Genomic DNA, 17,500 nt, shown 5'->3' on the forward strand with positions numbered 1-17,500 from the left:
GGGCGAGAGAGAGAGCGGGCGAGAGAGAGAGCGGGCGAGAGAGAGAGCGGGCGAGAGAGAGAGAGCGGGCGAGAGAGAGAGCGGGCGAGAGAGAGAGCGGGCGAGAGAGAGAGCGGGCGAGAGAGAGAGCGGGCGAGAGAGAGAGCGGGCGAGAGAGAGAGCGGGCGAGAGAGAGAGCGGGCGAGAGAGAGAGCGGGCGAGAGAGAGTGGGCGAGAGAGAGCGGGAGAGAGGGAGAATGGGCGAGAGAGAGTGGGAGAGAGGCAGAGCAGGAGAGAGAGAGAGAGCGGGTGAGAGAGAGAGAGCGGGAGAGAGAGAGAGAGCATGCGAGAGAGAGAGAGAGCGGGAGAGAGAGAGAGCGGGCGAGAGAGAGAGAGAGCGGGCGAGAGAGAGAGAGAGCGGGCGAGAGAGAGAGAGAGCGGGCGAGAGAGAGAGAGAGCGGGCGAGAGAGAGAGCGGGCGAGAGAGAGAGAGGGCGGGCGAGAGAGAGAGAGAGGGCGGGCGAGAGAGAGAGAGCGGGCGAGAGAGAGAGAGAGCGGGCGAGAGAGAGAGAGAGCGGGCGAGAGAGAGAGCGGGCGAGAGAGAGAGAGGGCGCGAGAGGGAGAGAGAGCGCGAGAGAGAGAGAGAGCGCGAGAGAGAGAGAGAGCGAGAGAGAGAGAGCGGGCGAGAGAGAGAGAGCGGGCGAGAGAGAGAGAGCGGGCGAGAGAGAGAGAGCGGGCGAGAGAGAGAGAGCGGGCGAGAGAGAGAGAGCGGGCGAGAGAGAGGGAGCGGGGGAGAGAGAGAGAGCGGGCGAGAGAGAGAGCGCACAGGCGAGAGAGAGAGAGCGCGCGGATGAGAGAGAGAGAGAGATAGCGGGTGAGAGAGAAAGAGAGAGAGCGGGCGAGAGAGAAAGAGAGAGCGGGCGAGAGAGAGAGAGCGGGCGAGAGAGAGAGAGCGGGCGAGAGAGAGCGGGCGAGAGAGAGCGGGCGAGAGAGAGCGGGCGAGAGAGAGCGGGCGAGAGAGAGCGGGCGAGAGAGAGCGGGCGAGAGAGAGCGGGCGAGAGAGAGCGGGCGAGAGAGGGCGGGCGAGAGAGAGAGAGCGGGCGAGAGAGAGAGAGCGGGCGAGAGAGAGAGAGCGGGCGAGAGAGAGAGAGCGGGCGAGAGAGAGAGAGCGGGCGAGAGAGAGAGAGCGGGCGAGAGAGAGAGAGCGGGCGAGAGAGAGAGAGCGGGCGAGAGAGAGAGAGCGGGCGAGAGAGAGAGAGCGGGCGAGAGAGAGAGAGCGGGCGAGAGAGACAGAGCGGGCCAGAGAGAGAGAGCGGGCGAGAGAGAGAGAGCGAGCGAGAGAGAGAGAGCGGGCGAGAGAGAGAGAGCGGGCGAGAGAGAAAGAGCGGGCGAGAGAGAGAGAGAGCGGGCGAGAGAGAGAGAGCGGGGGAGAGAGAGAGAGCGGGCGAGAGAGAGAGCGCACAGGCGAGAGAGAGAGAGCGCGCGGATGAGAGAGAGAGAGAGATAGCGGGCGAGAGAGAAAGAGAGAGAGCGGGCGAGAGAGAAAGAGAGAGCGGGCGAGAGAGAGAGAGAGCGGGCGAGAGAGAGAGCGGGCGAGAGAGAGAGCGGGCGAGAGAGAGCGGGCGAGAGAGAGCGGGCGAGAGAGAGCGGGCGAGAGAGAGCGGGCGAGAGAGAGCGGGCGAGAGAGAGCGGGCGAGAGAGGGCGGGCGAGAGAGGGCGGGCGAGAGAGGGCGGGCGAGAGAGGGCGGGCGAGAGAGGGCGGGCGAGAGAGGGCGGGCGAGAGAGAGAGCGGGAGAGAGAGAGAGAGCGGGCGAGAGAGAGAGAGCGGGCGAGAGAGAGAGCGAGCGGGCGAGAGAGAGAGAGCGGGCGAGAGAGAGAGAGCGGGCGAGAGAGAGAGAGAGAGCGGGCGAGAGAGAGAGAGCGGGCGAGAGAGAGAGAGCGGGCGAGAGAGAGAGAGCGGGCGAGAGAGAGAGAGCGGGCGAGAGAGAGAGAGCGGGCGAGAGAGAGAGAGCGGGCGAGAGAGAGAGAGCGGGCGAGAGAGAAAGAGCGGGCGAGAGAGAAAGAGCGGGCGAGAGAGAAAGAGCGGGCGAGAGAGAGAGAGAGCGGGCGAGAGAGAGAGAGCGGGCGAGAGAGAGAGAGCGGGCGAGAGAGAGAGAGCGGGCGAGAGAGAGAGAGAGCGGGCGAGAGAGAGAGAGAGCGGGCGAGAGAGAGAGCGGGCGAGAGAGAGAGCGGGCGAGAGAGAGAGCGGGCGAGAGAGAGAGCGGGCGAGAGAGAGAGCGGGCGAGAGAGAGTGGGCGAGAGAGAGCGGGCGAGAGAGAGAGAGCGGGCGAGAGAGAGAGAGCGGGCGAGAGAGAGAGCGGGAGAGAGAGAGAGCGGGAGAGAGAGAGAGAGCAGGAGAGAGAGAGAGAGCATGCGAGAGAGAGAGCGGGCGAGAGAGAGAGAGCGGGCGAGAGAGAGAGAGCGGGCGAGAGAGAGAGTGGGCGAGAGAGAGAGTGGGCGAGAGAGAGAGAGCGGGCGAGAGAGAGAGAGCGGGCGAGAGAGAGAGCGCGGGCGAGAGAGAGCGGGCGAGAGAGAGAGAGCATGCGAGAGAGAGAGAGAGCGGGCGAGAGAGAGAGAGAGCGGGCGAGAGAGAGAGCGGGCGAGAGAGAGAGAGAGCGGGAGAGAGAGAGAGCGGGCGAGAGAGAGAGAGAGCGGGCGAGAGAGAGAGAGAGCGGGCGAGAGAGAGAGAGAGCGGGGCGAGAGAGAGAGCGGGCGAGAGAGAGAGAGGGCGGGCGAGAGAGAGAGAGAGCGGGCGAGAGAGAGAGAGCGGGCGAGAGAGAGAGCGGGCGAGAGAGAGAGAGGGCGCGAGAGGGAGAGAGAGCGCGAGAGAGAGAGAGAGCGCGAGAGAGAGAGAGAGCGAGAGAGAGAGAGCGGGCGAGAGAGAGAGAGCGGGCGAGAGAGAGAGAGCGGGCGAGGGAGAGAGAGCGGGCGAGAGAGAGAGAGCGGGCGAGAGAGAGAGAGCGGGCGAGAGAGAGGGAGCGGGGGAGAGAGAGAGAGCGGGCGAGAGAGAGAGCGCACAGGCGAGAGAGAGAGAGCGCGCGGATGAGAGAGAGAGAGAGATAGCGGGTGAGAGAGAAAGAGAGAGAGCGGGCGAGAGAGAAAGAGAGAGCGGGCGAGAGAGAGAGAGCGGGCGAGAGAGAGCGGGCGAGAGAGAGCGGGCGAGAGAGAGCGGGCGAGAGAGAGCGGGCGAGAGAGAGCGGGCGAGAGAGAGCGGGCGAGAGGGAGCGGGCGAGAGAGAGCGGGCGAGAGAGGGCGGGCGAGAGAGAGAGGGCGGGCGAGAGAGAGAGAGCGGGCGAGAGAGAGAGAGCGGGCGAGAGAGAGAGAGCGGGCGAGAGAGAGAGAGCGGGCGAGAGAGAGAGAGCGGGCGAGAGAGAGAGAGCGGGCGAGAGAGAGAGAGCGGGCGAGAGAGAGAGAGCGGGCGAGAGAGAGAGAGCGGGCGAGAGAGACAGAGCGGGCCAGAGAGAGAGAGCGGGCGAGAGAGAGAGAGCGGGCGAGAGAGAAAGAGCGGGCGAGAGAGAGAGAGAGCGGGCGAGAGAGAGAGAGCGGGGGAGAGAGAGAGAGCGGGCGAGAGAGAGAGCGCACAGGCGAGAGAGAGAGAGCGCGCGGATGAGAGAGAGAGAGAGATAGCGGGCGAGAGAGAAAGAGAGAGAGCGGGCGAGAGAGAAAGAGAGAGCGGGCGAGAGAGAGAGAGAGCGGGCGAGAGAGAGAGCGGGCGAGAGAGAGAGCGGGCGAGAGAGAGAGCGGGCGAGAGAGAGCGGGCGAGAGAGAGCGGGCGAGAGAGAGCGGGCGAGAGAGAGCGGGCGAGAGAGAGCGGGCGAGAGAGAGCGGGCGAGAGAGAGCGGGCGAGAGAGGGCGGGCGAGAGAGGGCGGGCGAGAGAGGGCGGGCGAGAGAGGGCGGGCGAGAGAGAGAGCGGGAGAGAGAGAGAAAGCGGGCGAGAGAGAGAGAGCGGGCGAGAGAGAGAGAGCGGGCGAGAGAGAGAGCGGGCGAGAGAGAGAGAGCGGGCGAGAGAGAGAGAGCGGGCGAGAGAGAGAGAGCGGGCGAGAGAGAGCGGGCGAGAGAGAGAGAGCGGGCGAGAGAGAGAGAGCGGGCGAGAGAGAGAGAGCGGGCGAGAGAGAGAGAGCGGGCGAGAGAGAGAGCGGGCGAGAGAGAGAGAGCGGGCGAGAGAGAAAGAGCGGGCGAGAGAGAGAGAGAGCGGGCGAGAGAGAGAGAGCGGGCGAGAGAGAGAGAGCGGGCGAGAGAGAGAGAGCGGGCGAGAGAGAAAGAGCGGGCGAGAGAGAGAGAGAGCGGGCGAGAGAGAGAGAGAGCGGGCGAGAGAGAGAGAGCATGCGAGAGAGAGAGAGAGCGGGCGAGAGAGAGAGAGAGCGGGCGAGAGAGAGAGAGCGGGCGAGAGAGAGAGAGCGGGCGAGAGAGAGAGAGCGGGCGAGAGAGAGAGAGAGCGGGCGAGAGAGAGAGAGAGCGGGCGAGAGAGAGAGCATGCGAGAGAGAGAGAGCATGCGAGAGAGAGAGAGCATGCGAGAGAGAGAGAGAGCGGGCGAGAGAGAGAGAGCGGGAGAGAGAGAGAGAGCGGGAGAGAGAGAGAGCGGGAGAGAGAGAGAGCGGGCGAGAGAGAGAGAGCGCAAGAGAGAGAGAGAGCGCAAGAGAGAGAGAGCACAAGAGGGAGAGAGAGCGCATGAGGGAGAGAGAGCGCATGAGGGAGAGAGAGCGCATGAGGGAGAGAGAGCGCAAGAGGGAGAGAGAGTGCAAGAGAGAGAGAGCGCAAGAGAGAGAGAGAGCGCAAGAGAGAGAGAGAGCGCAAGAGACAGAGAGAGCGGTCGAGAGAGAGAGCGGGCGAGAGAGAGAGAGCGGGTGAGAGAGAGAGAGCGGGCGAGAGAGAGAGAGTGGGCGAGAGAGAGAGAGAGCGGGCGAGAGAGAGAGAGAGCGGGCGAGAGAGAGAGAGAGCGGGCGAGAGAGAGAGAGAGCGGGCGAGAGAGCGAGAGCGGGTGAGAGAGAGAGAGCGGGCGAGAGAGAGAGAGAGCAGGCGAGAGAGAGAGCGGGTGAGAGAGAGAGAGAGCGGGCGAGAGAGAGAGCGGGCGAGAGAATGAGAGCGGGTGAGAGAGAGAGAGAGCGGGCGAGAGAGAGAGAGAGCGGGCGAGAGAGAGAGAGAGTGGGCGAGAGAGAGAGAGAGCGGGCGAGAGAGAGAGCGGGCGAGAGAGCGAGAGCGGGTGAGAGAGAGAGAGCGGGTGAGAGAGAGAGAGAGAGAGCAGGCGAGAGTGAGAGAGAGAGCGGGCGAGAGAGAGAGAGAGCGGGCGAGAGAGAGAGAGCGGGCGAGAGAGAGAGAGCGGGCGAGAGAGAGCGGGCGAGAGACAGCAGACGAGAGAGAGAGAGAGCGGACGAGAGAGTTAGCGAGGGAGAGCGGGTGAGAGAGTGAGAGAGCGGGCGAGAGAGAAAGAGAGAGAGAGCGGGCGAGAGAGAGAGAGAGCGGGCGAGAGAGAGAGAGAGAGCGGGCGAGAGAGAGAGACGAGGGCGAGAGCGAGAGAGAGACGAGGGCGAGAGAGAGAGAGACGAGGGCGAGAGAGAGAGAGACGAGGGCGAGAGAGAGAGAGACGAGGGCGAGAGAGAGACGAGGGTGAGGGAGTGAGAGAGATGAGGGTGAGGGAGTGAGAGAGACGAGGGCGAGAGAGAGAGAGAGACGAGGGCGAGAGAGAGAGAGACGAGAGCGAGAGAGAGAGAGATGAGAGCGAGAGAGAGAGAGCGGACGAGAGAGAGCGGACAAGAGAGAGCGGACGAGAGAGAGCGGACGAGAGAGAGCGGACGAGAGAGAGCGGACGAGAAAGAGCGGACGAGAGAGAGAAAGCGGACGAGAGAGAGAGAGCGGACGAGAGAGAGAGCGGATGAGAGAGAGCGGACGAGAGAGAGAGAGCGCAAGAGGGAGAGAGAGCGCAAGAGGGAGAGAGAGCGCAAGAGGGAGAGAGAGCGCAAGAGGGAGAGAGAGCGCAAGAGGGAGAGAGAGCGCAAGAGAGAGAGAGCGCAAGAGAGAGAGAGCGCAAGAGAGAGCGCAAGAGAAAGAGAGAGCGCAAGAGAAAGAGAGAGCGCAAGCGAGGGGGAGAGAGCGCAAGAGAGAGAGAGAGCGCAAGAGAGAGAGAGCGCAAGAGAGAGAGAGCGCAAGAGAGAGAGCGCAAGAGAGAGAGAGCGCAAGAGAGAGAGAGCGCAAGAGAGTGCAAGAGAGAGAGAGCGCAAGAGAGAGAGAGCTCAAGAGAGAGAGTTAGAAAGAGAGTAAGAGACAGAGAGTGAGAGAGCGTGAGAGAGGCAGAGCGCGAGAGAGGCAGAACGCGAGAGAGGCAGAGCGCGAGAGAGGCAGAGCGCGAGAGAGGCAGAGCGCGAGAGAGGCAGAGCGCGAGAGAGGAAGAGCGCGAGAGAGGAAGAGCGCGAGAGAGGAAGAGCGCGAGAGAGGGAGAGCGCGAGAGAGGGAGAGCGCGAGAGAGGGAGAGCACGAGAGAGGGAGAGCACAAGAGAGGGAGAGAGGGAGAGAGGTAGAGGGTTTGATGGAGGGAATTCCAGTGCTCAGGGCCCCCAGGCAGCTGAAGGCACGGCCGCCAATGGTGGGGCGATGGGAATCGGGGGATGCTCGAGTGGCCGGAATTGGAGGAGCGCAGAGATCTCGGAGGGTTGTAGGAGGTTACAGAGATAGGGAGGGGTGTAGGGGCTGGAGGAGGTTACAGAGATAGGGAGGGGTGTAGGGGCTGGGGGAGGTGACAGATATAGGGAGGGTTGTAGGGACTGGAGGAGGTTACAGAGATAGGGAGGGTTGTAGGGGCTGGAGGAGGTTACAGAGATAGGGAGGGGTGTAGGGGCTGGAGGAGGTTACAGAGACAGGGAGGGGAGTAGGGGCTGGAGGAGGTTACAGAGATAGGAAGGGGTGTAGGGGCTGGAGGAGGTTACAGAGATAGGGAGGGGTGTCAGGGCTGGAGGAGGTTACAGAGATAGGGAGGGGTGTAGGGACTGGAGGAGGTTACAGAGATAGGGAGGGTTGTAGGGTCTGGAGGAGGTTACAGAGATAGGGAGGGTTGTAGGGGCTGGAGGAGGTTACAGAGATAGGGAGGGCTGTAGGGGCTGGAGGAGTTTACAGAGATAGGGAGGGGTGTAGGGGCTGGAGGAGGTTACAGAGATAGGGAGGGGTGTAGGGGCAGGAGGAGGTTACAGAGATAGGGAGGGGTGTAGGGGCAGGAGGAGGTTACAGAGATAGGGAGGGTTGTAGGGGCTGGAGGAGGTTACAGAGATAGGGAGGGTTGTAGGGGCTGGAGGAGGTTACAGAGATAGGGAGGGTTGTAGGGGCTGGAGGAGGTTACAGAGATAGGGAGGGTTGTAGGGGCTGGAGGAGGTTACAGAGATAGGGAGAGAGGGACGAAGTCATGGAAGGACTTGAACACAGGGGTGAGGGTTTCAATGTTTGAGGTGTTGTCGGACAGGGAGCCAGGGAGGGTCAGCGAGCACGGAGTGGGGTGTTGGGTGAACTCGGATTTTTGGGTCAGACTCAGAACTTCTGAATCCTGAATCGAGAGGGAGCTTTACTCTGTATCTAACCCCGTGCTGTACCTGTCCTGGGAGTGTTTGATGGGGACAGTGTAGAGAGAGATTTACTCTGTATCTAACCCCGTGCCGTTATTGTCCTGGGAGTGTTTGATAGGGACAGTGTAGAGGGAGCTTTACTCTGTATCTAACCCCGTGACGTACCTGTCCTGGGAGTGTTTGATGGGGACAGTGTAGAGGGAGCTTTACTCTGTATCTAACCCCGTGCTGTACCTGTCCTGGGAGTGTTTGATGTGGACGGTGTAAGAGGGAGCGTTACTCTCTATCTCAGGCTGTCTCTGACTCTGCAGGCTGGGGAGTGTGTGATGTGGACGGTGTAAGAGGGAGCGTTACTCTCTATCTCAGGCTGTCTCTGACTCTGCAGGCTGGGGAGTGTGTGATGTGGACGCTGTAAGAGGGAGCGTTACTCTCTATCTCAGGCTGTCTCTGACTCTGCAGGCTGGGGAGTGTGTGATGTGGACGGTGTAAGAGGGAGCGTTACTCTCTATCTCAGGCTGTCTCTGACTCTGCAGGCTGGGGAGTGTGTGATGTGGACGCTGTAAGAGGGAGCGTTACTCTCTATCTCAGGCTGTCTCTGACTCTGCAGGCTGGGGAGTGTGTGATGTGGACGGTGTAAGAGGGAGCGTTACTCTCTATCTCAGGCTGTCTCTGACTCTGCAGGCTGGGGAGTGTGTGATGTGGACGCTGTAAGAGGGAGCGTTACTCTCTATCTCAGGCTGTCTCTGACTCTGCAGGCTGGGGAGTGTGTGATGTGGACGCTGTAAGAGGGAGCGTTACTCTCTATCTCAGGCTGTCTCTGACTCTGCAGGCTGGGGAGTGTGTGATGTGGACGCTGTAAGAGGGAGCGTTACTCTCTATCTCAGGCTGTCTCTGACTCTGCAGGCTGGGGAGTGTGTGATGTGGACGGTGTAAGAGGGAGCGTTACTCTCTATCTCAGGCTGTCTCTGACTCTGCAGGCTGGGGAGTGTGTGATGTGGACGGTGTAAGAGGGAGCGTTACTCTCTATCTCAGGCTGTCTCTGACTCTGCAGGCTGGGGAGTGTGTGATGTGGACGCTGTAAGAGGGAGCGTTACTCTCTATCTCAGGCTGTCTCTGACTCTGCAGGCTGGGGAGTGTGTGATGTGGACGCTGTAAGAGGGAGCGTTACTCTCTATCTCAGGCTGTCTCTGACTCTGCAGGCTGGGGAGTGTGTGATGTGGACGCTGTAAGAGGGAGCGTTACTCTCTATCTCAGGCTGTCTCTGACTCTGCAGGCTGGGGAGTGTGTGATGTGGACGCTGTAAGAGGGAGCGTTACTCTCTATCTCAGGCTGTCTCTGACTCTGCAGGCTGGGGAGTGTGTGATGTGGACGCTGTAAGAGGGAGCGTTACTCTCTATCTCAGGCTGTCTCTGACTCTGCAGGCTGGGGAGTGTGTGATGTGGACGGTGTAAGAGGGAGCGTTACTCTCTATCTCAGGCTGTCTCTGACTCTGCAGGCTGGGGAGTGTGTGATGTGGACGCTGTAAGAGGGAGCGTTACTCTCTATCTCAGGCTGTCTCTGACTCTGCAGGCTGGGGAGTGTTTGACGACAACGCTGTCTGCCAGGAATGGAAAACTTCTGCATTCCCTGCAGTTGCGACATCGTTCACACGATAAAAACACAAGGAGCTCAGAGCAGAACAAAGGCTGCCCTGTTGGTGCCTTGGAGACAATGGTGAGGCCCTGGACCCATGCCTGACTGCACAGGAGCAGAAACCCTCAGCAGTGCCCACACCACAGCCCCGCTGGCTTCCGCACAGAGCTCGCAACCTGTACCCAGTCACAGACTGGAAAGCGATCTCTTGGTGTTCCGACCGTGACTCTAGCCCGCAGCCCGACTGAGTTAGGGCCCCCTCCACCCCACCTGCACTGACTTGACAGAGCAGGGCAGTGACAGGGAGCTGCCCTTCCCCCACCGCCAAACACCCACCCCCTCCACCCTGTTGTCATGGGAAACCTTTCGGTCTGCAGGGGAATCCTGCCGGATCACTCACCCCACTCCCACTCCGCTTCACTGCAAATTCTGTGCAGACAGGTGGATAAACCGCGGGGGGGGGGGGGGTTTGCAGCGAGCGAGGGAGCGACAGTGACAGACAGAGTGGGGCGCCAAGGCGAGAGGCAGAGAGGGAGGGCGAGCGAGCGGCAGAGAAAGCAAATGCAGCAGAGAACGAATACATGCGATGGAGAGATAGAGAGAGAGCCCGCGCGACAGAGAGTGCTGAGGGAGCGCCGCGCTGTGGGAGGGTCAGTGCTGAGGGAACACCGCACTGTGGGAGGGTCAGTGCTGAGGGAGAGCCGCACTGTGGGAGGGTCAGTGCTGAGGGAGCACCGCACTGTCGGAGGGTCAGTGCTGAGGGAGCACCGCACTGTCGGAGGGTCAGTGCTGAGGGAGCGCCGCACTGTCGGAGGGTCAGTGCTGAGGGAGCGCCACACTGTCGGAGGGTCAGTGCTGAGGGAGCACCGCACTGTCAGAGGGTCAGTGCTGAGGGAGCGCCGCACTGTCGGAGGGTCAGTGCTGAGGGACCACCGCACTGTCGGAGGATCAGTGCTGAGGGAGAGCCGCACTGTCGGAGGGTCAGTGCTGAGTGAGCGCCGCGCTGTCGGAGGGTGGGTATTGAAGGAGCGCCGCACTGTCCGAGGGTCAGCGCTAAGGGAGAGCCGCACTGTCGGAGGGTCAGCGCTGAGGGAGCACCGCACTGTGGGAGGGTCAGTGCTGAGGGAGTGCCGCACTGTCGGAGGGTCAGTGCTGAGGGAGCGCCGCGCTGTCGGAGGGTCAGTGCTGAGGGAGCGCCGCGCTGTCGGAGGGTCAGTGCTGAGGGAGCGCCGCGCTGTCGGAGGGTCCGTGCTGAGGGAGTGCCGCACTGTGGGAGGGTCAGTGCTGAGGGAGTGCCGCACTGTGGGAGGGCAGTGCTGAGGGAGCGCCACACAGTTGGAGGGTCAGTGCTGAGGGAGCGCCGCGCTGTCGGAGGGTCCGTGCTGAGGGAGTGCCGCACTGTGGGAGGGCAGTGCTGAGGGAGCGCCGCACTGTCGGAGGAGCTGTTTTTTAACAAGGCGTTGTGCCCAGGGGGGTCTCCATCTGCCCTCTCGGATGGAGGTAAACGTCTCCCTGTCCACTCTGGCTCATTATCGCATGACCCTCTGTGGGAGCTTGCTGTGCATGTCGCCGCTGACCCGCGCTCCCTACAGTGACTCCCAAGATACTTCACTGGCAGCAAGGCCACCGCTTTGGGGGTTAAGACGAGGTGGTGAGAGTTGCTAGGGACGGGGGGGGCATGGGTGGGGGAGTCTAATATGCTGTTCCCCCAGCCCAGCCCAGTGAACAGGAGCAGCCTCTGGGGTACAAGGGCCAGTATTTACAGACAGTGACACCCATGTCAACAGACACCACGAGGCACTCCCCAGGGTGGGGCGGGGAGGAGAGTGGAAAAGCCAAACTCGACACAGAGTGGGGTGGGGGGGGTTAGTATTCGGATACGATCAGCAGAGAATCCACAAACTATTCGCCCGCCTGAAACCTCTCCCAGTTTGGGGGAAGCACAGCAAGATCCCAGTGCTTTTCTGCTCCCGGGCGCTCGAAGGGTGTCACCGACCGCGGTTTATTCCAGCTCTTGAAGAGGTGGGAGGGAGGGGGCTGGAGAGCGGCCCTCTTGTGCCAGTGCGAGAGCCAGTGGGCGCAGTGCCAGGGAGAGCAGAGCCCAGTGCCGCTCGCCAGGGAGCGTCTCCGAAAAGGTGCCGGCAGCCTGCAGAGTCGGTGCTCTCACCCTGTGGGGCTGACAGAATGAGGGCAGCGGGCCCTTCCCCCTTCCTCCTCCCCCTCCCTCTCCCTCCCACCTCACCCTCCCACGGGCACCGCCTCCCTAACCCCACCCCCCACCCCACCTCACACTGTGCCTCTCCAACCCTCCCCCACCCCGCTCGCCCTCTATCCCTCGACTCTCACCCTCCTCGTTCCACCACTCGCACGCCTCCCCTCGTCACCCTGTGTTCCCGCCCCTCTACCCTGCTGCCCCCCGGCTCAACCCACGCCCCTCGATTCTGTCTCCCCCCACCCCTACCCCCCCGCCCCACACCCAACACGATTCAGGACACGCTCCCCCCCTCCACCACCCTCACCTCAACCTACGCCACCTCCCGTCTCCCACACCCAGCGAGTCGAACCACCCCCTACCCCCCAAGTTACTGCCCTCCGATGCCTGTCAGAGACCCTGGGTGCAGTCTACATTCATTCACACACACACACTCACTCACTCTCGCCACACCTCCACAGGGACTAGCTGACAGACACGCAGACAGGGCCTGCACCTGATACTCCGTCTCCCTCCATCAACAGATCCGAAGCTCAAATCAAAACCTCCCTCCCTCCCTCCCACTGCCCCCCGTGTTTATTCACAAGGGCCACACCTACCGTGGGTAACCTGACACCAGAGACTGGGGGAGGGAGGGACAGAAGCCAAAGTCAGAAATTTTTAAAAGAGAGAGAGAGAGAGAGAGAGAGAGAGAGAGGGAGGGGGAAACAACAGCGCCCTTGGCCCAGCGAACGCTCTCGAAACGACGCTCAGTCTCCGAGCGAGAGAATCGCCGCCGGGCTGGTCAACCTTCCCAGCCCCTGCTCAAATTAACGGAGAGAAACTCACGCTCCGCGCGCAGCCCACCCTCAAAACCCCACCCACCCACCACCCCCTTCCCTTCTCACCGGTTCCTCGGGAGTGCGGCGAAGCCCCTCACAGTCGATCAGCTGCCCAGTCGCTCGCCCGCGTCCGCGGAGGCCGGTGAAGGCACGGATCCCGACCGGTTAATCTGCTCCGGCGACTCTGCTCTGTGTGGGTGAAAGGGGTTGGTGGGGGGGGGGGTTAAATACAGGCCCTTAAAACACTGAGGAGCAATCTGCTCATTACCAATGCCCAGCATCAACACCTCCCCAAGCCCTGGAAATCCGAACGTTCTTTCAAAGAGTTAGTTAGCCACGTGAGGTTTTTTTTATATATATATATATATATATGGTCCCACCCTGCCAGAGTAGACAGGGGCCCTGGTGTCTCATGTCTCATTGGGAAGCTACATTCGCATAGCACCTCTGACATCACAAACCCTGTCACAGGGAGGGTGAATGGGACAGAGTCTGGGCCCCAGGCCGCAAGCGGAGATATCAGGGACAAGTGACCCAGAAGCTCGGTCAAAGAGGTCGGGTTTTTAAAGCAGCATCTTAAAGGAGCAGAGAGGGAGAGGGAGAGAGAGAGGGAGGGAGGGAGGGAGGAAGGGAGAGAGAGAGAGAGAGAGAGAGAGAGAGCGCGTGCGCACGGGGGCAGAAGTGGGGGGAGAGAAAGAGAGGGGGGGGGGACAGAGAGAGAGAGAGAGCGCGCGCACGGGGGCAGAAGTGGGGAGAGAGAGAGAGAGAGGACGGATGGGGAAGAGAGAGAGAGAGGGCAGAAGGTGGGAGAGAGAGAGAGAGAGGATGGAAGGGGGAAGAGAGAGAAAGGGCAGAAGGGAGGGGAGAGAGACAGAGAGAACGGATGGGGGAAAAGAGAGGGAGAGGGAGGGCAGAAGGTGGGAGAGAGAAGGACGACGGAAGAGGGAAAGAGCGAGAGAGAGAGAGAGAGAGAGAGAGAGCAGAAGGGGGAGAGAGAGAGACACAAAGAGAGGACGGATGGGGGAAGAGAGCGAGAGAGAGGGCAGAAGGGGTGAAGGGGAGAGAGAGAGAGAGAGAGTGTTACACTGACAGGTACATGAAAGTGGAATGGAGAGTCTAAGCCTGCCCTCCCCAGCCAGAGTGGGGAACTGAGAGTCAACATTCAGGTGTATGTGAGGGTCACCTTTCAGCGAGCCCTGATTCAAGGTGGGGAGCAGGCGGGGGGGGCGGAGGGGAGTTGCACAGCAGGCCGGGGGGGGCGGGGGAGTTGCACAGCAATCGCAGAATGGTTACAGTGCAGGAGGAGGCCAATCGCCCCATCGTATCCACACCGGCTCTCCAAAGGAGCAACTCCCCCTGACCCCCTCTCCCCCCGCCCTCTCCCCCTCACCCTGCACATTCCCCCTCAGATAACGATCCAATTCCCCCTCCCTTTGGAAAGCCTCGATTGACCCTGCCTCCCCCTCCCCCACAGTCTCAGGCAGCGCGTTCCAGACCCTAACCACTCGCCGCGTGAGAAAGTTTCTCCTCGCGTCTCCGTCGCTGCTTGTACCGATCGCCTTAAACCCGCGTCCCTCTGGTTCTCGATCCTCCCACCCAACGGGAACAGTTCCTCCCCGTCCGCTCTGTCCCAGTCCCCCCCCCCCTTCGTGATTTTGAACTACCCTCCATCAAATCTCCTCTCGACCTTCTCTCCCTCCGAGGAGAACAGTCCCAAGTTCTCCAATCTCAGGGGAGCATCGAAGGGAGGAGAGGCCCCAGTGAACGAGGAGCAGGGGTAAGAGGGGGACGGAGGAGAGGCCACTCTCCTTCAGCAGGGGCACCGGACAATGGCAGCAGCCTCAGCTCAGAATAAATTCCCTACCACTCCCCAGAGTGCCGGCGCTTGCTGAAGGCTGCCTCTTCCCCGTTGGCTGTTATTCAAAGGCAACGCTCTGGGGAGACAGCAGGCCGGGCATCGACAGCTCACCTTGGCATCCACGCCCTCAGGGGTGAGGTGCTGCAGCGATCAGGAAGCCTCGCTGCCCAGCCTCGAGGAACCTCCCTCAGCTCCACCTGCAACCACCCTCCGCAGCCTTTCAACACCACCCCCCCCCCCCACCCCCCACCACCGCCCCCCCCACGCCACTCCGCCTTCCGTTCCCCTCGAGCCCTCTCACCTCCCCGCCAACACCCTCTGACCCGCCTCGTTCCCTCCCTCCTGCCTCAAGTCAGGTGGTCTGAGAGAATCGAGAAACCCCCCCCCACCCCCCCACCACTCCTCCCCCCAACCCCGCACTGTCGGAGGGTCAGCGCTGAGGGAGCGCCGCACTGTCGGAGGGTCAGCGCTGAGGGAGTGCCGCACTGTCGGAGGGTCAGCGCTGAGGGAGCGCCGCACTGTCGGAGGGTCAGCGCTGAGGGTGCGCCGCGCTGTCGGAGGGTCAGTGCTGAGGGAGCGCCGCACTGTCGGAGGGTCAATGCTGAGGGAGCGCCGCACTGTCGGAGGGTCAGCGCTGAGGGAGTGCCGCACTGTCGGAGGGTCAGCGCTGAGGGAGCGCCGCACTGTCGGAGGGTCAGCGCTGAGGGAGCGCCGCACTGTGGGAGGGTCAGCGCTGAGGGTGCGCCGCGCTGTGGGAGGGTCAGCGCTGAGGGAGCGCCGCGCTGTGGGAGGGTCAGCGCTGAGGGAGCGCCGCGCTGTGGGAGGGTCAGCGCTGAGGGAGAGCCGCACTGTGGGAGGGTCAGTGCTGAGGGAGTGCCGCACTGTCGGAGGGTCAGAGCTGAGGGAGCGCCGCGCTGTCGGAGGATCAGCGCTGAGGGAGCGCCGCACTGTCGGAGGGTCAGTGCTGAGGGAGTGCCGCACTGTCGGAGGGTCAGCGCTGAGGGAGTGCCGCGCTGTGGGAGGGTCAGCGCTGAGGGAGTGCCACGCTGTCGGAGGGTCAGTGCTGAGGGAGCGCCGCACTGTCAGAGGATCAGCGCTGAGGGAGCGCCGCACTGTGGGAGGGTCAGCGCTGAGGGAGCGCCGCACTGTCGGAGGATCAGCGGAGGGAGCGCCGCGCTGTCGGAGGGTCAGCGCCGAGGGAGCACGGGAGTGTTGGAGGCGCCGTCTTTTGGGAGGAGGGGGATGGGATGCTAAAACCGTGGGGTGGGCAGACGTTAGAGATCCCGAGGTCACTCCTGGGAGACGGGCTGCCGGGGGAGGGGGGGGAGGAACATGTTCCCTCTGGTGTCCTGCGGTCAATCCTTATCCCTCAGCAGCATTGTGGGGCGCCTTGCTAATTGTGGGAGCTTGCTGTGCGCGAACAAACTGCTGCGTTTCCTGAATTGCGACACTGACCATACTCCTGTAAGACAGAACTCGCCTGGCTGTGAAGCGCTTTGGCACGTCTAAGCTCGCAAAAGGCAGGATCGAAAAGCAAGCACACTGTTATCTCTTACTCCAAGGTTCCACCGTACTGACCTAAGATGCCCACGCGGATTAGAAATGCTGCAACTCTGCTGGTTCAGTGTCTCACCAAGGCTGCGTACACACAGTCAGCCTTCATACCAAGCCAGGCATCACCTCGTGTTAACAGCACACGGCTGAAATCTAATCCCAAACCCCACGTGATGAAGTGGGTTTTCTGTTTGTCTTTCGAGCTGAATCACCGAGCAGGTGACTGCACTGCCCAGGGGGCTGTGAGATGAGGCTCCGCCAACTGGCGGACTGGATCGGATTGGTTCAGAATGAGAGAGAGAGAGACAGAGAGGGAGAGGGAGAGAAAGAGGGAGAGTAGGACAGAGAGAGGGAGGGGGAGAAAGAGAGAAAGAGAGAGTGTCAGAGAGAGAGAGAGAGAGAGAGACAAACTGAGACAAATAGCCCTCAGTGTGTTACGAGTTCAGCAGGGTCACCAACAGTGAGGGGAAAGCTGAGGAAGCATTCAACGAGGCTCTCGCACACACCCACAGAGCCACACACACGGGCACACACACTCCCAGAGCCACACACACACACACACACACACACACACACACACACACACACACACACACACACACACACACACACACAGGCACACACACTCCCAGAGCCACACACACACACACACACACACACACAGGCACAAACACTCCCAGAGCCCCACACACACACACACACAGGCACACACACTCCCAGAGCCACACAAACACACACACACACACACACACACTCCCAGAGCCACACACACACACACACACACTCCCAGAGCCACACACACACACACACACACACACACACACTCCCAGAGCCACACACACACACACACTCCCAGAGCCAGACCCACACACACACACACTCCCAGAACCAGACCCACACACACACACACACACTCCCAGAGCCAGACACACACATACACTCCCAGAGCCAGACACACACACACACACTCCCAGAGCCAGACCCACACACACACACACACTCCCAGAGCCAGACCCCACCCCCACACACACACACACACTCCCAGACCCACCCACACACACACACACTCCCAGACCCACCCACACACACACACACTCCCAGACCCACACACACACACACTCACTCCCAGACCCACACATACACACACACACACACACACTCCCAGCCCCACCCACACACACACACACACACACACTCCCAGAGCCAGACCCACTTACAAACACACACACACATTCCCAGACCCACACACACACACTCCCAGAGCCACACACACACACACTCCCAGAGCCAGACACACACACACACACACACACACACTCCCAGACCCACACACACACATTTCCAGAGCCACACACACACACACACACACTCCCAGAGCCACACACACACACACACACACTCCCAGAACCAGACCCACACACACACACACACACTCCCAGAGCCAGACCCACACACACACACACTCCCAGAGCCAGACCCACACACACACACACTCCCAGAGCCAGACCCACACACACACACACACACTCCCAGAGCCAGACCCCCACACACACACACACACACACACACTCCCAGAGCCAGACCCACACACACACACACACTCCCAGAGCCAGACCCTGCCCCCCCCCCACACACACACACACACACACACACACACACACACACACACAAACACACACTCACACACTCCCATAGCCAGACCCACACACACACACTCCCAGAACCAGACCCACACACACACACTCCCAGAGCCACACACACACACTCACTCCCAGACCCACCCACACACATACACTCCCACACACTCCCAGACCCACACACACACACACTCACACACTGTCAGACACACACACACACACA

General features: G+C 61.8%; 1 protein-coding gene across 1 annotated transcript in view; it reads right to left on the reverse strand.

Moving 5' to 3' along the window:
- The window catches only part of LOC121274276, a 217,184-nt gene that overhangs the window by 121,855 nt on the left and 77,829 nt on the right, over nucleotides 1-17,500 (reverse strand). Inside the window, exon 2 of the mRNA XM_041181501.1 lies at nucleotides 12,295-12,417. The gene's annotated coding sequence lies outside the window, so the exon portion shown is untranslated. The remainder of the gene's footprint in view (nucleotides 1-12,294; nucleotides 12,418-17,500) is intronic.

This window comes from Carcharodon carcharias, assembly GCF_017639515.1.
Source record: "Carcharodon carcharias isolate sCarCar2 chromosome 35 unlocalized genomic scaffold, sCarCar2.pri SUPER_35_unloc_8, whole genome shotgun sequence".
In the NCBI taxonomy this organism is placed as follows: Eukaryota; Metazoa; Chordata; class Chondrichthyes; order Lamniformes; family Lamnidae; genus Carcharodon; species Carcharodon carcharias.